Source organism: Perna viridis, chromosome 6, assembly GCF_037379345.1.
Source record: "Perna viridis isolate PV_CMFRI_1.1 ecotype Kerala chromosome 6, ASM3737934v1, whole genome shotgun sequence".
Taxonomy (NCBI): Eukaryota; Metazoa; Mollusca; class Bivalvia; order Mytilida; family Mytilidae; genus Perna; species Perna viridis.
The window spans coordinates 29,954,186-29,977,745 of NC_142450.1; the positions used below are offsets into that span (position 1 = coordinate 29,954,186).

The 23,560-nt window shown below is 34.0% G+C and overlaps 2 long non-coding RNA genes across 5 annotated transcripts; both read right to left on the reverse strand.

The window, feature by feature from the left end:
- Nucleotides 1-450: 450 nt before the first annotated feature.
- Nucleotides 451-15,193, reverse strand: LOC148614479 (uncharacterized). The gene is made up of 8 exons (XR_015923691.1): nt 15,049-15,193; nt 14,244-14,302; nt 13,257-13,375; nt 7,744-7,934; nt 6,947-7,056; nt 4,498-4,597; nt 3,578-3,707; nt 451-2,122 (listed from the first exon to the last, which is right to left on the reverse strand). It is a non-coding gene; the product is annotated as an uncharacterized LOC148614479 (long non-coding RNA).
- Nucleotides 15,194-15,439: 246 nt separating this feature from the next.
- LOC148614480 (uncharacterized) lies at nt 15,440-23,132 on the reverse strand. 4 transcript variants are annotated; one of them, XR_015923692.1, is made up of 5 exons: nt 22,997-23,132; nt 18,814-18,959; nt 17,720-17,819; nt 16,952-17,088; nt 15,440-15,520 (listed from the first exon to the last, which is right to left on the reverse strand). It is a non-coding gene; the product is annotated as an uncharacterized LOC148614480 (long non-coding RNA). The 4 variants fall into 4 exon arrangements; XR_015923693.1 differs by having other exon boundaries at nt 17,649-17,819; XR_015923695.1 differs by lacking the exon at nt 17,720-17,819.
- Nucleotides 23,133-23,560: the final 428 nt, after the last annotated feature.

Below are 23,560 nucleotides of genomic sequence, written 5' to 3' on the forward strand. Positions count from 1 at the left end.
AAATGGTTGAAATTTTTACCATTAATTCTTTTCTCAGCTCTTCGCTTCACACAAAATTACTAGAAGATTTTTGTTGTTTATTTTCTAGTGATATTTAACTGAACTTTTTAGTGCCACCTAGGGATAGAACTACTTTGATTTGTGTATGACTACAATTAAGGCAAAGTCTTCTTTCTCCTTCTGATGTTATTTTTTAGTGTAACAGAAATGGCCAAATAATTTGGATTGACAAATTAATTCACTTTAAGACATTAGAGTTAAATAACTTTGAGGCCTATCGAAGGACTAACTGAAAACACTGCCATTGGTATTTGACCACTTATTGGTCAATTTGCTCAAATTTCTTTGTTGAAAATAGGGTAACTTTGCTAAGGGTTTAAAAAAAAAACGTGGATGGATTTTGGTAAGTGTTGTTCAAAAGTAAAGGTAAAAGATAAGGGAAAGGCAACATATATTTTTTCAATTTATTTAAAATAAGTGGAATACAAATACTTTCAACAATTATCATTACACAATTATCAAGTATCATGATACTTGCGAGAAAAATACTTTAAATTATATAAATAACCCCATTCCCTCAAAGTGTTGTTATACTTTAAACAAATGCTACTACCAATTAATTTAATGTTAATTCAAGTAAGTAGTTAAAACTATCACAAAAGAAACTAGAGGCTCAAGAGAGCCTGAATCGCTCACCTGGTTAACCATTTCCTTATTTGAAAAACTTGAGGAATGAGACAGGCTAAGTTAAAATCAACTAAATTGTCAAATGCAGGAAATGCTTTTCATAGCATTTTCATGGCCTGAACCAGAATTTTGCTAAAGGCAACAATTTTTTTTTTTTTTTTTTCAAAAACCCGTCTTAATCCGAACGGTCAATTTGTGTGGGATACCCTAAGGAACATGTATGCTAACTGTCATTGAATTCTGTAAAATGGATTTTGAGAAGCAGATTTTCAAAGTTGCATATGCGAAAATATAAAAAAAACTGTTTCAGGGGCCGTATGACCAATCGTTTTGAAAATTTTGGTCATAGGTCTGTCTCATAATGCTAAACAATATTACCAAGACAGAAATTTGCTAAAGGCAACGATTTTTGAGTTATTTGCAAAAAATTGCCATCTGAACCTATGTTCTATTTTTAGTAACGGCGGCAATGTTTTTTCATGAATCAACAATTCCAACAACCATTTTGTGTGGAATACCCTAAGAAACATAAATGCCAAATTTCATTGAATTCTGTCCAATAGATTTTGAATAGATTTTCAAAGTTGCACATGCAAAAAATCCAAAAAAAAAATCTGTTTCCGGGGCTGTAACTCCTACATCAGTTGACCAATCATTTTGAAAATTTTGGCATAGGTCCATCTCATGATGCTGAACAATTTTATTTGTGCCAGATATTTGCTAAAGGCAACGATTTTTGAGTTGTTTGCAAAAAACTGCAATCTGACCCCTATGTTCTATTTTTAGTAACAGCAGCCATGTTTTTTCAATGATCAAAAATCCCAACGATCATTTTGTGCAAAACACCCTAAGGAATAATCATGCAAAGTTTAAAACCTGTCAGTTTAGTAGTTTCAGAGGAGAAGGTATTTTAAAATTTGTCCACGACGACGACGGACCCCAAGTGAGCTAAAAAGCATCGTTATAGAAATATCCTTATTGCGACATGAATCGCCATTCATACAGAAGTTTAAAGGTACCAGAAGTTCAGCAGTTTTTTTTCCACACTCATTTGTAATATGCAATCTATCAAAATTTCATATTCTATGTATTTTCTAAAATAAAATAAACCTATTTTTTTTAAACTTCTATCCTTAAAAATCTGAGAGAAAAATGCTCATTACAAACTGTGTCAGTATACCAATCTGTTATTCCAAAGTTCTTCTTCCTTTCATTTGAACAGGGTACGTGACTGATCAACCTAATGCCGGAAAATAAATGCTATTTTTCCTCCATTCCCCTGGGTGAACAAATAGGAAAAGTGTTTTTTTTTTCAAAAAATACATCCATTTTATGACACAAATAAATATTTACAAAGGTCTAATACTATAGTTTGACCCTTGTCTGGGAATATTACAATCACTGAACACATCAAGGAAGACAGCTTTTTTCCCTCCTGAAAAAAAGAAATAAATTCAATGCAGTTCAATCCATAAATAATGAAAACTGAACAAAATAAAACCATATTACTTATGGCTGTCATGAACTTGTAGTGAATCCATCTGCACAATGAATACTTATTTGTACAAAATGCCAATAGTTTTTCTTTCTTTTTTCTTCTTCCCTGAATTGACTTTTTATGAGCAACTGAGCGGGTGTTGCTAGAAAAACAGAGGATGCTTACCATATCAGTGCACTATGGTTATGCTTCCAGTTTTTGTGGAGTCTTAGATGCTTATTTACTTCTGTTTTACCTTGCATGTACAGTAGTCCCACTCTCGAGAGAACAACCCATTTGCAACATAAAAGAGGCTTTACAAAAGGGGTGGTCTCTATAAAGGAATTGATCTGAAAATCAAAATGGCTGAAAATATATACAAAATGTTCCTTATGTAACAGATTTGCTTTTCTTTTGTAGGACCTTTATGTATAATCCAGATAATGTCTGTTACATGTTTTATGAATATTAAAATGCCTTTTATTATCTGTTTAAAATGCAAGTATGACACATTAAAATATAACAATGTATTTAAAAATAAGATGCATTCATTAAAAGAACTTGAACGTGTACATTGTACCAGATTTACTTTGAAAAATGAACTGATGTCAGACTGTTTTCATAATCAAAATGTTCTCCTTTTTCCAAATAATATTTTGAATTTGCATTTTACACACCTTAAAATCTGCCGCCAGCTTCCTCAAACTGTGACCCTTTTCAGTTAATTTAATGACTTTAACTTTGTTTTCGAGTGTCAACACTTTCATTTTTTTTTTAACAGATGTCATCTTTGTTTACCAATTGTGCAATCACAGAAGTGTAACTTTAACCTTTCAGGTCAAACTATTGAACATCCGGTCTCAAACTTCTGGTTTATCATTGTTATCAAAGTTGTCAATAAACAACAGCATGGTTGTTTTTGAGAGGACAAAGGATATTTTTGGCCGAAAAAAGGTGGCCTTCAAAAAGGGGTTAATTAGTATATAAAAGAGTTAATGCAAGAGAAATATGGCCAGGAGAAAGGAGTGGTCTTTCAAATGAGGGGCCCTAGAAAGGGGGACTGCTGTATAATATTTCAGTGATTTTTTATTCTTGGTTGTGTGTCAGTTATCCATGCCTGTCTTTGTCTCTGAATTACATTCTTTTAGTTTCCACTATAATCCTTGAACTCTCTCATCATTAGTTTGATAAAGAAGTGTATTTCTTATAAAAAACATATCCCCAATACATAAACAAAACTGTAAAATTTACTTATTTTATTCATCTCTTGCTTTCTAACCTACTAGGTAAATTAAGCAATGAAAAACACATTTTTTACTAAAATGCAGTTCTTTTTTCTGGAAAAGTAGAAAATCAACATTTTAACTACACAATTTGATTGTGCTTTATATGCTAACAAATAAAAATGCTTACAAAAATCTCTTAAGAATGTTATTTTCAAACAGTTTCCAAATACATAAACCTATGGTGCTGCTGCAGGGCACAGTTGTTCAGTTTAACCTAAACAACCTGGCAACTGACATCTATCATTGATTGCTTGATCCTATAAAAAACAGATAATTACTTTTAATACATGAAATAAAACACAATTTGCCAAAATTATACCACAATACTTGAAATTCTATGCATTATGCTATGCAAATTAGGCCTCAGACTGAATCATGAACAATTTATGGTTTACTGCAAGAAATATCACTAAAGTATGATAAAAGAAGATATTCCAGACCTGTCAACAACTACAATATTCGTCATAATAGAAATTTGCATTAAAATTGTTCTACAACATGGCAAACATGAATAAATTTGATATTAAGTGACCAAAATCCTCAAAAATATATATTATTTTTAGAAAAAATATCAATTAAGAATAGCAAAAATGCATTAGGTGAGTGATTTTTACTTTCAAATGTAAGTGTGCACACATACACAGAAAAATTCTATATCAGCCCAAACACAAAAATATGTTTGTTTGCTGTTTCTCAACCCAATGATTTAAAGCTTAGGTCAGTAGGTAGGAAAAAACAAATTCTTCTATTGAAATTATCAGAGAGGAAGAAATGCATAAGGAATGTAACATAAGTGAGGTAATTAGTTAGTCTCGTATCCATGATGATTTATTATTATTTTATCCATAATTTTATGTTGCTTATGATGTTATATAAAAAGTGTGTATCAATTATATCATTGATATGTTAATTTGTAATTATATTGTAATGATCAATATCTTGAATTATGATACATGTACAACTTTCATGCATATAGAATGTTTCAAGAAATTTGATTTTAACTTAAAAAACCTAGACCAATCCACAAAGATTGGGAAACTGTCAAACCTTAAAGTCAAAAGCACATGTTTTCTACTTTCACTTTGGTGGTGTTGTGCTGCAGTACTCCTTATCAACTGGACATACCTCCTCTTTCCTGTCTTTGAATCTGTATATAAAAATCACACATTTTATCTACTTGGATACATCTTTAAATATGGCCAAAATTCAAGTTAAAAATTACATGCAGCTGTTTAAAAAAAAAAAACATAAAAGGAACTCTGACTATTTTATTAGCCTCCATGTTTTGACGTAGACCCACTCAAGAATATCAATACAATACTTGTACCTATTACTACAGGCAAAGTTTGCGATAAATTTTTAAAAAAAATCTTGAGTAAATGTGATATGTTTTGAAATACCTTACAAGTTTTTTTTATAACTTCCATGGGAAATAAGGTTGTAGCCGACAAAGAAGTTGGTTTGTTAAGGGCAAAATTTGGCCTCAAAAACAAAGTCTACATGAAGAAACTCTAATATTGTTTCTCAAGCCCTTTAATGTGTTCTATAGTTGATTTGATTGGTTTATGGTAATAATTTGAACATATAAGCCCTTCAAACTTGACCGAGATTGGAAAAATCTGTTAAAAAGGCTGGAAAACACCAAATTTTGTGTAGTTTATTACTCTTTGAACAATGGCCACATGCATGTTGAATCTCTTGCTTCATATATTTTGTATATAATTGTCAGTTACAACTCGTGTAAAAATATCTTGAGTCAACAGATGTGTGGCAACTTCCGCTCCACACAAAAATCACCGTAAAAATTGCAGAAATGTTCAAGGTTTTTGTAAAAGTCTCGTAAATGCACACAGTTATTTCTGGAATAAAATCATAAATCTTGTCAAAAACATCTTAAATTCAGTGTTTGCCACCATTTTACTATACTGCTATTACTTAGAAATCAGATAATCAAATTTTCAAAAAAGCCCAAATTAAGAGGCAAAAAAGGGTCCTTACCAAACATTCTCCTTTATAGGTATAAATCCTGGAAAAAAACTCCCATTACTTTCTATGCTTAGCCATCACAAAATCAACACCCATATTTTTTTACCATTCAAAACCTGGATTTTTCATATATTGTTTAGATAAAAAGATATATAGTTTCATCTTATGCCGCCGTCAAACTATATGGTCATGCAGAACTTTTTGGCAATTCACATGGCTTGTTTGTAAACAATGTATTTCAGCACTGTGTTTCTATACAGGACATCCCTATTCTTTAGATCTTTGGTGAAAAAAAATATTTCAGTTCTTGAAAAAAAAAAATAAAAATTACTAGAAAAATGAATGTACTGTAAGAAAAAAATTCAAACCAAGCAGTGTTATTCAATGGTCTAAGTTCTGGCACTCATTTCCTTACCTCAAATTTTTCTCCCCAAAATGGGCAGTGCTTGTTGATCTCATGAATATTTAGTGGTTTTATACCTATAAGGGAACAAATTCCATCAAACCTAAATATTTTTCAGTAAATTACTCATTTTTATATTCAAAGACCAAATATTATGCTTTATTTAGTATCTTGCCTCCACTTGTGGCCAGAGTAAATTTTATATTATTCAGCAAAACTTTCAGGGGTTGAACATTTTTTTGGGAAGACCCGAGCCCCGGACTTTTTCATCTTTTGTACACTAAGCCCGAACAATGTTATGTCAAGTCCCGATCAATATAAATGCAATTTTGTTATCTGATATTCTTATGTATAATTCTAGGTTTGCAGGGAAGAAGACACAGTGTCAATTGATTCCATCTCCACATCTGATGCCTTGTCATCAGCTTTCCATTTCTGCATTTTTTTTAACCGTGAAATTATAATTGAGCAACGATCTTATCCTCAAAAAATTATCAACAAAATTTGATCTTTATCATTCCAGCGCTTGATTAATAAAATTTGTAGCATGTCAAAAAATGTGTCTGATCAAGCGCAGGTGTGATTCAGACTTGAGAATGACTAATCAATAGATCGATCTAGTAAATACCCATTCTAAAAATAAAGTTATTACTATTTATAGGTCAGGGAATAGATCAAGAAACATGGTCCAAATAATGACAACGAAATCTTTCAAAAATTAGTTCTATTTTTTTTAGATCTGCCATGCCCGACAGACTTATTTCATTGAAAAACGACAAGTCCCGAGGTGCATTTTTTTTAGTCCTGGGCATCGGGCTTTAGGAATTTTCAACCCCTGACTTTTCAATTTAAAAAAAATTCTGTTGATTTCTTGAAGAAAACCTCTTAACCAAAAAAAAAGGCACAAGAATATCTGGTAATGATAATCAAATATTGTTTCTAGAATTTTACAATGTAATTTCATGACAAAATTTTAAAAAAGGGACACTATGCTGTTCACTTGAAAAAATACAAGTTTAGGAATGGAAACACACCCCACAATAAAGGGCTTACACATACAAATTCTGAAGTATATGAAATACAAGTGACTAATTTTGTGAAACTAACACTGGATGAATATGATCTTGTGACTAAATCTCCAACAAGCGAACATTCAACAGAAATTCCAGTCTCCATGACATCTGTGCAGTTGCTGTGTACAAATCAGGCAGCTAAGACTGAAGTGGAAAATGTGCTGAGAATAAAATTAAGACTGCACAAGACAAATCTTTACATTAATCTAACTAAATAAGTTATTCAGAAGTACTTTGATATATGAAAGCTATATTTATACATGTAAAAAAAGAAAGTTTTTCAATATATGTAAAATAGAGAGTTTTGGAGTTTTTCAAATGTCTATGGTAGAACACATGAAAATAGCCCCCCCCCCCCATTTTTTTTTGAAATCCTTAAAAACAAGAGAAACCTACATAAAACTTTTATTTTTATTCACTGTCAAGAAATACAGTTATGAAATTACTATAAAAAGTAGATATGGAAAACAGAAATATGAGCATATGATGTAAATGGTGCATGATAAAAAAAATAATGAAAACAAGGGAGGTAATTAAATAGACCATTTTTCAACTGATTGATTATATGAAAAATAAATCCTTTCTAAAATTGAATTAGAAGGAAATTTATAGTAAAAACTTTTATTTGTGCCTACAGATCTGAAAGAAAGACAAATAGAACTGTAACAATAGGAACAAATAGTGACATGTAGAATAAAGTATTTAGGGAGCACATACAAATGTCACCGAAGTAAAAAGGTTACTTAGACAGGATTTATTGAAAGAACAGAAATGGGATTCAGCTTGAACAGAAGTGGCAAAGTGTACTAAGTGCAAATACAAATCAAAAACCTTTAACTTGTACGAAGACGTTGAAAGCAACAAGCACGGTCGTCGTGCAGCCAAAATACATGTAAATGTAGGCAGGCAAGTGGGTCTTCAACACACACCAATAGGTACATCAAGTTACCATCAAGTTTGTATGGCATCAAATATCCCCCCTCCATCTGTATCAGGTATGCAGTATAGATCAAATTAAGTGGCTAAAATAACAGAAAAGAAAAATGAAGACATGAAAATGCAGAGAGAAAAGGTAAAAAGGGTGAAAAGACTACATGGCTAGGATCCTAAGACAAAAAATGTCCAGGCCGATGGAATCTATATCAGCAGAATATATTAAGGTATTGGAAAAACGCCATTCCAACTAGCAACACAGTCTAACTTCTCTGTAACTGACAATGAAACATTCAAACATTATGTTGTAGCCACAAATCAAAAATCAAAGCTGTGCTCATAAAAAAGAAAAAGCATACAGTAAACCAGAGGCTCACGTGAGCCTGTATCGCTCATCTGGTTTAATTACTTGCTAAATATTTCATATAATTTTGCGTAAATTTACAAGGAATTTTCCTTAGATGAAGATTTTCTTGCAATTTAAAGCATTGGTAAACAGGAATTATTGCATGGGACAGGTTGGAAAGGGGACATAATGCATAGTTTGCAACCCCAACATACTAAAATCCGGAACCAGGCCTTTAAAAATGCAGAAATTGCCATTGTTTTGCGGAATCCATGAAATTTCTGCAAAACACAGCGTTTCTTAGCCTCCAACATGATTACTTTGCTAAAAAACTAATCTTATTAAACTAGGCATTTCACATCCAGTTTTGTATGGAAATATAGTTTACAAGGCACATAAATGCAAACAATGTCCATCAAATCTTAAGAATTATTTAAATAGACTGATTCATAAAGGATATAAATTCGACATTGTTGTCAGATCATTAAATCTTGTCTTTGTAGGAAAAAATATTGATACTCTTATTAGATCATTACATTATAACTTAATCATTCATATTTTAGCATTTTAGTCATTGCACAACTTCTTGCTAGACCAACATAGTCTATGATGTTGCAGTTCTAAATCCTTTGGAAGTTTTGTAACTGATATTTTTTGTGTTGGGAGGCTTGAAGATTTGTCATCCTTATTTGTGTCCTGAGCTTGCTTTCAGTAACTGCGAGCATTCATTGTTTATACCTCATTTGTTTGTCTTCTATGTTATTGTTAATAATTGTTGAGGTACTTTTCTAATGAATTGGATGTATTTCAGGTTGATTTTTACTGTGTGTCTAACTTTGTATTTATTTTAGCCTTTGACCGTATAGAGGGGGAGGGTTTGGATCCAACAAAACTAGTTTAACCCCGCTGCATATTGTTTGCGCCTGTCCCAAGGCAGGAAATATAGTCACTGGCATGTAGTTGTCTTTTTTTAAAACATTTTAGTTTCTTACCATAAATGATAAACTGATATAGTATTGAGGAAGGGCCGGACCTTTTTCGGGATGCTGGGATCAGAGGTTTTTAAGCTCAGGATTTCGGGATTTCTGAGAATTAAGCCCGGGATTTCGGGAAATAAATCCACCGGGAATCGGGATTTTAGCAGTTTTTAAGTTCCTTTGTTGTTCGGGATTTCGGGATTTAGTAAAAATAAAGTCGGGATTCCGGGATCAGACCCCCTCCAGCCCCCCCTCAGTATTGTGTTCACTGATTTATCCACTTTGTTTTTATTGGGGCAATTTAGAGCTTGCTACATGGAGGAAATTTCCCACTTATTGAAGATCATGTGGCGACCTCTAGATGTATATTTTCTCGAGCGGAAACTTTGGTTAAGTTAAGATCCACAGTGGCAGCCATTTTGAATGGCAAAATAATCACAAGCTTTCATCTCCTCATGCCAACGATCATTTGTTTCCAGTTTTGTTTCATTTGGTCAAGCGATTTCCGAGAAAAAGATTTTTACATGTTTTTCTCATAGGGTCCAATGTTAAAGTAAGATCCTCAGTGGCGGCCATTTTGAATTTCCGATTGGCACCAAAATCACAAACTTACATCCCTTCATAAAAGTGAACATTTGTGTCAAGTTTTGTTTAATTTGGTCAAGCGGTTTCCGAGAAGATTTTTACATGTTTTTCCCATAGGGTCCAATGTTAAACTAAGATCCTCGGTGGCGGCCATCTTGAATTTCTGATCGCCACCAAAATCACAAACTTTCATCCCCTCATATCAGTGAACATTTAATGTGTCAAGTTTTGTTTAATTTGGTCAAGTGGTTTCCGAGAAGAAGATGTTTACATGTTTTTCCCATAGGGTCCAATGTTAAACTAAGATCCTCGGAGGCGGCCATTTTGAATTTCCGATTGGCACCAAAATCACAAACTTTCATTCGCTCATATCAGTGAACATTTGTGTCAAGTTTTGTTTAATTTGGTCAAGTGGTTTCCGAGAAGAAGATTTTTACATGTTTCTCCCATAGGGTCCAATGTTAAACTAAGATCCTCGGTGGCGGCCATCTTGAATTTCCGATCGGCACCAAAATCACAAACTTTCATCCCCTCATACCAGTGAACATTTGTGTCAAGTTTGGTTTTATTTGGCCCTGTGGTTTCAGAGAAGAAGATTGAAATGTAAAAGTTTACGGACGGACGACGGATGCCAAGTGATGGCAAAAGCTCACATGGCCTTTGGCCAAGTGAGCTAAAAACTAAATTAACATGCAAGACAGTATTGGAAATGAACAAGCCTGGGCAAGAACTGCGAGATGGGTTTGAGCTTAATGAAGTAACCACAGATCCAGACAGTAGTGTATGTAATGCTGCAGAAAGCATGGTCAACAAAGGTCTTACTTCAACTGAACCAGTACATTACCTCAACAAAAGACCCATGTCAGCCAACCATAGGAAGTATGTGACAAATCTGTCAAGTGTGTGTGATATAATGCCAGCTCGCTTGAAAACCCCCCCAAAAAAACACCTCCATGGGCTGTTTGCTTCTGACATAGCAGCAAGGTGACAAGCAGAATACATGACACTACAAAATTCCTGATGGGGCTCTATCAAAACTATCATATGTTACTGATGCCATAGTATCATAGTGAACTGTTCCTGTGGTAACCATTCAAAATGTTAACTTTATTTATTTGCATGTTCAAAAATTAAGAAATCTAAGACTTGGATTGAAAAAAATGCTTACTTAAAGCAGGGAAATTTTGAAATTGAATCAAATGAGAAGTCCAAACATGTTTTACAACAAATTATAAACTACCGCCTAGATAAAGTGATGCTTGCTACATATAAGTTGAGCCCCTTAATCACGCTATTAGAAGTACTGTACCAGCAAATATAAACTATGCGAGGAATTTTTCCAGTTGAATCCATACGCCAATCCATAAAGTCAACAAGGGCACTGGCAACTCTATCATCAGACTGTGTGTAGTCTGATCAAATCAGGGTCAACAGTGGCCAAGTCACTGAAAACCAGAGGCTCCTAGGAGCCTGAATCGCTCACCTGGTTGAATTTTGCCTTTCAAGGGCAATAAATTAAACAAGAAATTCCCCAACAATTTTGACTCAAGAAAACTTTGATAGGACTTATCATAAGTATCATTTCAGCAAATGAAAGTTAAAATCTATCATAGTTTTCAAGACATTGGCTGAAAACTGAAAAAATAAAAACCTGTCATTTTCCCCTGTCAAGGGCAATAACTCTTATAAGGAGGCATCTAACAACTCTTATGCCTGAAGACTTTTGTAGTCCTACAAATAAGGATCGTATCATATTTTGAAAGAATTTGGCTAAACCTAATGGTTTTGGAGATATATGTGAAAAACTACTGTCTAACCCCTTTGTTCTATTTTCATTAACGTGGACCATTTTTTTTATGGATCAAAAATCCCCACATCAGTTCTATGCAGGATACCCCAAAGAACACTCATTAGAAGTTGGGTACCAATTGGTCAAGCAGTGTCAAAGGAGAAGATTTTTTAAAGAAATAACATTAAAAATAGGAAAAAACATTGAAAAAGAGCAATAACTCCAACATGGCTTATCATATGAAAATGAAAATTTTTTTAAATCAGCTAAACCTACAGTTTTGGAGATATATGCAAAAAACTACTGTCTGACCCCTATGTTCTATTTTTAGTAACGGAGGCCTTTTTTTTTGATGGATCAAAAATCCCCACTTCAGTTCTATGCAGGATACCCCAAAGAATATTCATACAAAGTTTGGTACCAATTGGTCAAGTAGTGTGAGAGGAGAAGAGTTTTGAAAAATTGTTTAACGACGACGGACAAGTACGACGGACTCCAAGTGATGGCAATAGCACATATGGCCTTTGGCCAGGCGAGCTAAAAATGGCACTTTGAAGATATGGGTTCCCAGAAAACACACCTATACTAGCTGAAACTGACACACAATACAAAAAAATTCTTGTCACCATAGAACAACACAGTTTCAGCCTTCTACCCAAGCTAGAAGCTCACTAGCAGAAATGTAACAGTAAAGAAGAAACTTATAGTTTCATGATGCCTCCAAGTGATGGCAATAGCACATATGGCCTTTGGCCAGGCGAGCTAAAAATGGCACTTTGAAGATATGGGTTCCCAGAAAACACACCTATACTAGCTGAAACTGACACACAATACAAAAAAAATTCTTGTCACCATAGAACAACACAGTTTCAGCCTTCTACCCAAGCTAGAAGCTCACTAGCAGAAATGTAACAGTAAAGAAGAAACTTATAGTTTCATGATGCAAACATACTTTGTAAGACAGCAAGCAATCTAAGATCACTTGGACGAGATCCAGAGTGCCCAGGCTATCCTGGTAACTGTTCAGCCAACATGAAATGGAGTGCTACAATAGGCAATGAAGAGAGGTATTTTGAAATACTGGGTGATATGCTAAATGACCATTTATATTTGGACAATTAACAACAGATGGTGATAGTCATACATTCAGAGGATTTAGCCGGAAACAAGAAGAAAATTTAGTTATCATACCTGAGAACCGTCGCAACACCAGATACTTAGCCAAATCACAAATGCGAGACTGTGACAATGCTAAATTTAATGAAATGATGCTACAGTTTGTAACTAAAACAGATTGCACAATGCTAAAAAAAAAACGATTTGCTTTTGACTTAAGCAACAGCTGCACAAAGGGTTCAACTTCGCTCTTAGTCTTAGGGAGTTTGCAAGAGATATGAACAAACTTGTAAACAGATTTAGCTATGCAACAGATAGTATCATTGCGTGTTATACAAGACATTGTTTAGAAAAGTACAAATCATACTCCTATGTATGTAAAGGTACTGAGCAAGATCACTGGGGCAAAGACTTTATGCCAGATGTGGAAGCAAAATGCTTGTACATGACAGAGGATGATAAGAGACTTGGGTGTAATATAATCAACATTAGATTTGGTCGGACAAACTTCGTTAAGACTCGTTTTGGGACAGTGACACTTAAGTGTGAGGCTGTAAACCGAGGCTATGGAAAGTCAGATCCAAAAGAATCCACTCACCTGAGGATCTGTTCTGCTCCTATTAATTCAAACTACTGTCTGACTACAAGTGCAAGCAGGATTAATCATGGACCAGGGGAATCTTGCCACTTCCGACAAATTTGTATCCAGTCACCAAGCTGAAAAGACAAAATGAGAAATATGAATATGATAAACAAAAGACACAAAAAATGAAAAAAAGTTAAGAATTGTTTCTACAATCAGGATTTTACAACTTATGACTCAATACTGGATGAGCCTGGAACATATAAACAAGAGGCTCCCAGGAGCCAAAATCCCTCATCTGTTTAAATTTTTGCTTTCAAAGGCAATAACTGTAACAAAATGGTGTTGGACAAGTATGACTCCATGAAGACTTTGTTAGGGCATATCATGAGGATCATTTCGTCAATCAAAAGTTTCATTCTATCTATTATAGTTTTCAAGATATTATCATATTTTTTTTTAATTCAAACTCATATTAAGTATTTACATTTCATGTCATTTAAAGACATACAATTTGTGTTATTACTAAGAGCACTGAAGATGAAATGTGTAGATTTCAGATATTTAATATCACAAATCTACATGTATTTACCATATTTGACTGCACAAGGCAAACAATAAGGGCATCTTACCATATTTGACTGCACAAGGCAAACAATAAGGGCATCATGTTAATATAGTATTAATGTATGGCTTTTTCTGTATTGGCCCTGTTACATGCCCGAGGTATTAATAATGGCCATTACAGCCATCCGAGGCTATTAATAAAAAGGGCATATTACAGGGCCAATATGGAAAAAGCTTTGCATTGATACTTTTTTTAACCAACTTTATATCTATTACTGAAACATATGATTTCACCTTAATTTGAAATAAGTCTGTATCTCGATGAATCAAATATTTATGAAAATAAATCATGATGGTGTTGTTTCTAATAATCACCCCCCCCCCCCAAAAAAAAAAGAAAATAATAATTAATCTCTAGTACAAGATTAAACATACCTAATAATTCAATATACTCAGTTCCAGTACCATCTTTCAACAACTTTAAATCTCCTAATCTAATTACATGTAATTGAATTAGATCACTCTTACTTAAAGTTGTCACTTATTAAAGGTAAGAAAAACTATTAATGCCCCATACTAAAATTAGTAATGCATGGCTGTGATTTCCTAGTGATCGGCTGTAGGAATTTCCAAATCGTAACTACCAGTTGTAAATGATGGGCATTTCTATACATTTTATGTTGGATAATAAAATTCTCCAAAACTTTTAAAGTTTGGACAAACAGAGAAGACAAGCAATAGTTAGAATTGCAAACTAATTCTTGGTCTATTTATTAACAATTGACATTATTTCTATCTTACATCTACTCCACATGATTTTTCATTGATACATGTAGGAATTAATACACATTTGTACATATATGTAAATAAACTAAACTGGTCATTGTGCCCTGTACAAGTAATACAAATGTACACTCTCCCTTGCATAACTACTATTTATCCTGTCACATAATATGTGTCTGAACAAGGTTTAATTTAATATATATACATGTATCTTCATATGTAGACTGCTCTATATAGGTTACAGACCACCAATTCAACCAATGAGCATTTGGAATGTACGCAAAAATAGTTCTACGCAGAAATTACCCCTGTTCCTCATAGTGCTGTGAAAAAAGTTCTCATCTCATTTAAAAAATTTAAACAGTTTCTGAAAGGAAAAACATTTCTGTACATTTTATAGGTGCATTTTGCTTCTTGTGATGTGAAGCCTAATCTCCATAATGATTTCTAAATATACCCCTATCTTGTGAAAACACTGGGATTTCCCATGCTATTTATAGACACTTCACTTCCGGTGACCAGTACTGCACTGCAAGTCAGCTAACCCCACATGCCATTCAGAGGATTGTGAGCTGGCATATGTAGAATCATGCTGATATATAGTCCTCTGCAGGTTAAAGTTAAGGTAAAGTCCAGAGAAGCCATTGAATATTGTGAAATTAGCATAGAAGCCTATGGGTAGTGGAATTAGTGGTTTTTAGCCTCTACTGTTATTGGATGAATATATATATAATAAGGTTAAGATTACGTTTTGTAAAAATAAATTCATCTTTTCTGATAGTTTTCAAGCCTTTTCCTATTTTTTTTTACTTACATTTATTTCAAACAGTGAATGTGATTTTTAAAAACTTCAGGAAACACATGGATGTATGTACAGGTACGTGTATCTCCGTTGTTCCACTGTTGCTGTTGTCAAGAACCTACCTCGCCTGGGAAAAAAATATAACTCCAAATGTATTATCCACATCAAAGCATAGCTTTTCCAAGATAGGAAAGGCAATCATTGTCTTATTTGCAGCTGTCAGCTGTGTCTGAATTTTGTTTATGTTACATGATATGTGTAAAATATTCCCATCATCCATCGAGAACTGTAATAGGATACAAGAGCACAATTATTCGTAATGCATTTTCCATAGGGTACCTATGTAGTTTGAAAATTAATTTCAACAAAACCACACAAATTAGCAGAAAATGGGTTTCAGTTCCTAAAACTAGAAAAGCATACTTTTTATTTGCACAAAAAAAAAGTATATGGTCATGCGGCAAAAGTTGATCGAAATTTCAGTTGTTATGGACTCTTGAAAATACACTGGAAAAAAATGAAGCACCTAGATTTCATTTATGAGAAATCATTTCAACCCTATAACAAATTATTAATTATTACCAAAATAAAATCAATCATAAATGGGTAAGTTTTGAAATGAAAATAAATTTCAAGCCATATCCAACCAATCAGGTACCACCTTGTATTCAGTACTCAGTACCATGTTGGAGTAAAAAAGTTCCCGGTAGAATGTAAACAAATAATTGCGCATTTGTATCCTATCAAAACATGAAGCGGTTAAGAATCAGTACTCAAGTTCGCATTTATAAAGCACATCTTAACACAAGTACAGAAACCAAGTTAGGTGAAAATCCATTAAAGTTTAGTCGAGATATTCCCTTTTTAGGTTGGAGTGCGAGTTTGCAGCCAGTGCTGAAAAATCTCCACAGAAAGCAAAAATCAAAAATTAAAAATGGAAAATTTCTTGTTAAAATATCTTAGAAATTATTCTCACTTATGTTTTCCAACACTTTAAGCAATACTCCTTTTATGCATGTACAAGTTGAAATCTAAATTTATTAAGGGTAGAATCTACCCTTTTAATAGTAAAAATACAAAAAAAATGGAAAAAAGGTTCAAAACTTTCTAAATTAAGTGAAATGAAGATCCACTTTCTAACTTTATCATGTAATTTTTAATCGTTGGTGATAAGAGGTACCAGAATGACAGCAACAAATTTTGCTTGTCATCATAATAACTATAGAAGAGCCATGAGATCATCAAATGGCATCTTTGAAGAATTTTATATGTTTGAAGGGGGAGCACCTGTTGTTTATCCTGTAAATAGTGCAAAGACTGAACTTTTCACATCAACCTGTACTGCAAAACAAGTGTATAAAATAAACTTGCATCAGAGCACATCAACACTTATCAATGCTAAATTAACAGAGTCAACATTTCAAATTTATAAAATGTCAGGATTCAAAAAAGGAAATAAATACACATTTAAATCTGGGAATTTACCTCACAAAAAAGCAAGGACTAAACTTTCAACAGTGAAAAGTGACTTAGAAACACCTAAATACATTAGACTTACAAGGAAAACTCATGAACTGGTTGTTAATGATCCATACACTGATCCTGAGGAGAAGGCAGAGCGGTCCAGTTGTGCGGCCAAGTTACTGCGACCAAAATCTAAATCTGTTCCTGTTGCTAGGAAATCTAAGAAAGGAGCTAAAAAATAAAAGGTAGGACATGTAATAATAAATAACGTAATTAACTTACAATCAAACAGTTTATTAATGTAGATTAAAAAAAAAAAATAAACAATATATGCCATATGTGCACAATTTTCAAACTATTTAGTTTTTCCTTAAAACTTGCTAATTTATTTCCAAGAACACAAATTCTTGCACTTTGTATAGTAATTAACCTTTATTTAAGTTATAAAGTAGGAAAAAATCAACTAGATATCAGCCAAATGTACATAAATGCTCCATTAAAAAAAAATATTAAAATTAAGGGGGAGATAACTGTAAATTGCATTTGAATATAGAAATAACTTTAGTGTTAGTAGGACATAAAATATGGTTTCTTCTCTTATTTTCAGGTTGAATTCTGATTCCCACAGAGTGCTGTGCCTTTACAAGTCAGAAAACATGTGGAATTGCGCATTTAGAGAGCATATGATGAAAAGTCCAGACTGTGATGGTATTTTACTATACGATTTGGACAAAGAAGAAAAAAGAGGTTTCTCATCAAGATTTCGACTTATTTGCGCATCGTTTAAATACTTTTCGAAGATGTATACACAGTATGAGGAACTTGAAACCGGCAGACCGGGTAGAAAACCCTCAAAACTAACAACTGGTGTACTAGTTGGCCTGAGTCAGACTCCAATTTGTCCTACAAGCTTGTGCAAAATCTTTCTAAGTGGCAATATCTCAACTCCAGCAGCCTCTAGCCTGCAAAGAAGGACAAATAAAGTATATAAAAACATTGTACAAGTTGTAAAAAAAGACATGAAAAGAAGAAGGGAAGAATTAGTTGAAATAAACCGCCTCCGAGGAAAGAAAAATCCAAGATGTATTAGTGTTCAAATGGATGGCATGTACAGCAACAGACCCAACCCAGGAATTGGACGCACACCGTTCCAACAAGCTAATCAGCTGAAAATGTAACAAAAAAACATAAAATTGTTAATTTGGTTGACAAAAATAAGCTCTGTTCAGAGCATTCTTCACTAGATATTGATTTTTGACTCAGGCCAACTCCAGTCTGAATGTACTGATGAATGCAGTGCTAATATTCCAATGGTGAAGAGCATTGGTGATGAATATGCATGGGCCAGGGAGTGCCTTGAAGACCTTTTAAAAGACAACATAAAAGTAGACTATTTAGTTACTGACCCAGACAGTTCAGCTTACAGAGCTGCAGTTGATTTGTATGAGGAGGGAAAATCAAAAACTGAGCCTCAGCATTTCATTGATACCAGGCATTTGTCGGAAAATATGCGGAAAAGTGTGGAAAAAGACAAAAGTCTCCTAAAAATCATGCCAGCACGGACACAAAAGCAACGCCAAAAGCTACTGAATAACTTTGCAACAGACTTAACTGAAAGGTGCAATTCTGAAGTTGCTGTATGTACTAAGCAATTCGGAGGAAATTTTAAAAGAGTTAAATCAAAGATGTCTCATACAGTTGATGCAGTTATACGGTGCTACATGGGAAAACATGACTTATGCAAGAAACATTCTTTTGTATGTGGCAAGAGTGAGTGGCTCAAGAAGAGAAGTCTACTACCAAAGACATTCAAAATCATGCATACCCATGAAAACATGGATTTTATTCGTATCGCAGTAAATAAGTGCCTCGGACCAAAAGCACTTGAGAAGACCAGGCTTAATATGAACACTAACTTTGTCGAGGGTGTGAATCGTAGCATAAGGCGTTCCTTACCTTCAAATGTAATGTACAAAAAGAACTATTCTGGAAGGGCACACTCAGCCATCCATAGTGTAAATCTTGGTCCAGGTGAATCCATCCTTGAGTTGTGTAGTGCCTTACACTGTGACATTCCAGTTGGGAGTACAGCTTACCAGGCTCTAAAAAGTGTGCAGAAATTAGACATTTTACAAAAGCAGCATAAGCAAATAATGGAATACAAGAAATATAGAGGTGAAAAACGTGAAAAACTGTACAAACTCAGGGATGTCATTAGAAGCCAGCAGCCGGCAAAAATCGCCGCCTACTCTTTCAAACGTCGCCGGCTACTTTCGTACCCCACAAAAATAAAATTCATGAAATATTCTTCAAGACCCTCTTTATATAATATACTGACAATATTCATCCACAAATATTAAAGATTGCACTTGAATGACGCATCGGTGTGACTTTAATGTATTGTTCGGTTGCTAAAATAAATAGTCCGCGTTTTTTCCCTGTTTCTAAATATAGACTTTCTTATTTTTACTGAACTAAAAATACTTCGTTTCCGGTCAGCAAAAAGCAACATGTCGGGCCGTAAAAGGTCAAAGCCTGTGACACAGGAACAATCATCTATCTGTAGTTTTTTGTCACCAGGGCCAGCTAAGGCCAAAAAGACAGACAGTGACAATGGTAGATATAAATTAACAATCATATTATTGATGATATTTAATATCTTATTTTAATTCGATAAAATACTAGCAAGGTCATTGGGTATGACAAGTGCCATTTTTGTCAAAACAAAATTTTTAACAAGATTGGATCGATTGATGGTTCAAGCGTGTAATGAGAGAAAAGATTAATATGGGAGTGGTTAATTATGCTAGTTAGCAAAACAATTTAGAAAAAAAAATAATTAAAAGCTCAAATTATTTATAATTACTTTGTTGTCACTTGTCTTAAGTGGAAAAAAGAAGGGTCTATGCAATGGGGAACTTTTCAATAATAAACAATTTGTTCAAAATTTTTAAAAAATATCACATTTTTTAGGCTTAACAAACAGAAACTTGTATAAAAATTGTAATCTTATTGTCCTGTACAATGGCCCAGGAGAGCCCTAGAATGCAGGATATTGCACCATTTACCCCAGAGCTTATGGGGGCCGCGAGCGGCCCCCGGACCCCCTGCCATAATGGGCGGGTTCGCCACCTACTTTATCTAATTAGCCAGCTACTTAAAAACTTAGTGACATCACTGAAACTGTATGAAAAATTAAGTGAAATTATTGCGTATGAGAAAAACTCGCTACTGAAAAGTGAAAAAGAACAGAAACCTTCTTCTCGAAACAAACACACAGACCATTCCTACAGTGTAAAAAAAAGAAAAGGAGAATTTCTGTTAGAAAATAGTTTTTATATTAATAAAATGAAATATTAAACAATATGGTTTGTGTGATTTTGAGCAGAGGCCTTGACTTTTGCAGTGAATTCTCTCCTGGTTAAACTCATGTTGTTATATGGCTATGTGGTCTGGCTTGACACACAGTTTCTCATGGCAGATATGGCTGCACTCTTTGTCATTAAAAGATTTTTGAAAATCATCCCTTGTGATCCTATGCCTTATCATGTTCCTGTGTGCAGTCTCCCTTTTGCCCTCTCGATCAGGCCATTTCACTACTAGGACCCCATAACCTGACTTGGACTTCCGTGCCCCTATCCATTCAATGCATCCCTTCTCATTGCCCATTAAAATAGCCTTTTTGAAAAACTTTTTCTCAATATCAGCCCAAAAAGCATCAATTTTGAAAAAAAAAAGAATGATCAAAGTCACCACAGAGTTTGCAGGAAAGCTAAGCACCAAAAAACAGTGACGAGGAAAAAAAGTGAATGTGATAGTACACATTCTCTATAGGATACAAGAGCGCAATTATTAGTAATGCATTTTCCATAGGGTACCTATGTAGTTTGAAAATTAATTTCATGTAGTGTATGAACCACAACATATCAATGCAAGTATGATGGTATTCGATTGTTTTCTTGTAAAAAAAATGCCATCCCTTTAATACTGTCCTGTCATTCTGACATCTGGAAAATCAATGAAGCGTTCTTCTCCTTAGCAAAAAATCCCTATCACTATCAGTATCTTAACACCCTTGCGTTTTAACATTGCCTAGAGAAAAAGAGGCAATGGAAATTAAGATAACCATAATCCATATTGGAGGGCTTGGCCTCAGGTCACCAAGAGGCTTATCTCTAAATCAATCCTTTAGCTAATATGGTCCACATACAAAATTAGTCCATATTTCCTCTGACCCTGCAACTCTCCTCTTTTTCATTTGGATATTGATATGTAGGGTTGGGTCAGAACGATGTGTTATACAAAAAATTGGAGATTCAGCGGTACCACAGAATACAGCCCTTCAACCGCTTGCAATGACTTTCAAGTTGAAATTGTGCATGTCACACCTACCTAGTTCATGGATCGTTATGGTGTATCCATCTGCACCATGAAAACTGATTTATTCAACGGGTCATAGTTTTCCTTTCCTCTTTTGTCTACCCAGACTTGACTTTTTATGAGCAACTCCGCAGGTGTTTCTAGAAAAGCAGAGGACGCTTACCCTACCGGTGCACCTGGTCCATGCTCCCAATTTTTAGTGGAGTCCGAGTTTTTCACTTGCTTTTGTTACTTAGTATGTATGATTTTAGTTACTCTATCAGTGTGAGAAACCATTTTTCCCCAACTTGCCATTCTGGCTAGTGGAATATTGATCTTGCTAGTCAAATATAAATTCAACTACCCACATTTTTTTTTTTTCTGTACTATCATCTTTTTTCTCTTGGATTTGACTATCTCCTGTCTTTCTGCAACTATCTTTTCATTTGTTTTTAAATTTATCAAAAACTTTTCCATTTTCGAATATACTCTCCCATTTAAGTTTTTCAAGTACTTTACAGTAACAAAATAAGTACTCCATTTCTTGTTCATTTTTATTTTAGCAATAAACAACTAATTTGCAAGGTAACAAATCTTAAATTACCAAGATAATTTCGTTTAAATACTAATACGAGATCAGGACCGTCGCCTAGGTTTTGGCGCATCCCATTTACCAGAAATTAAAATGGCAAATCGTAAACAATGCTTTACAAGTCAATAAAATTGTGCATATCATGCCAAAATTCACTTGAAATATTCAAGCTAAACTTCTTAAAATGAAGGGAACATATTTATAATGTATGATGTTAAGGGATGTTTTACTAAGTAACCTGTTGGCTGGTTAACTTTCCTTGGACCTTGCAAATCAATTGATGGTCGCCAAATTGACGAGTGTAAGCAAATGAGAACTCGCCAAAATACACATCTACTCGTATTTGGCGAGCGGTTGTTTTCCACACTGCTCTATGTTCTTTGTTGTGAATGTCTGTTTTCCATATCTAGTCTTTGTCCCTAGATTACATTCTTTTTATTACCAATATAACCTTGGTTCCCTTGATTACTCTTTGATTCTGGAATCATTTTCCTGTATGCTAATACCAAATTAACTACAAGAATTACATTATGGAAGGAACAGAGCAGAAACGATTTTTAAGACTGGAATCTAACAGAATATTTCAAAATTCCACAGAAAAATCACGTGTGTACTACCCTTCCGTTCCAAAAGTAACATGCTCTCTTTTACGGTTCAAAAATTTTAAAACATTTTAAATGTCAACAAAACAGGGTCTCAAATGGAAAATGATCAAAACTTCAAAAAAAAAAGGTAATTTTTGTAGCAAATTTGGTATCAGCATACAGGAAAATGATCCTGGAATCAAACTAGGTAGATATGACATGCACAATTTCAACTTGATTCTTGAAAGTTGTTACAAATACAAGCAGTTGAAGGGCGGTACTCCGCGGTACCGCTGTTTCTCCAACTTTTTGTATGGCACATCATTCTGACCCCAACCCGACATATCAATATCCAAATAAAAAGAAGAGGGTTGCAGTGTCAGAGGAAATTTGGACCAATACAAAATGACCTGAAATGTTTTTAAAATGGACGTCCTTGTTTTGAATGTAGGTTAGTGAGGTCTTACCGCTGATGAATCTGCGAGAGCAGTGTACATTTTGTAAGTCAGCAAAAATTACACTATGACGATTTCAAAAGTTGTACAGAGCTTATATTTCCTGTTTGATTTATCGACTTTAAATAAGGTTTACTTGACTTGATTACCTGCCTGTACTGCCATTACACATTCAAATCGTCTCGGGTCTTAATTATCCTCAATTATGAAAAGGTCCGATAAATTCCTTATAGCAAAAGGATGGTTACCTGTTTGGAATGACTTATGTTCGGATAACAGTCAGATAAAAAAAAACGCATATGGGTGTGGCTATCGTTCGAGGTTCTGTTGTGGAACATTCAAGTCCCAAATAATCGTAGAATTTTTCATGAGAAAATTTTGCTCTTCAATCCTTTGAATAAATGTCTTTCTTTATTGAAATGGTGGTAAAATCTCAACGAAAATGCTGCTGTTGATAATGTATTACACTTGCCCTAAAAATGAACCTCTTTTCCTGGTTCCCCCAACATATCCATGTTTCAAAACAACTTTTTTCACTTGAGTATTATATAATAAGGGCGAAATTTGATCGGGAGAATTTTTTTTTTCATCAAATTAAACTTAAAATACAACTGACCAATCGATTGACCAGCAAAAAATGACACTATATAACCTCCGATATTAAAAAAATGCCTCATAGCTTAATCAATATTTTCGACCAAACAAATTCTACT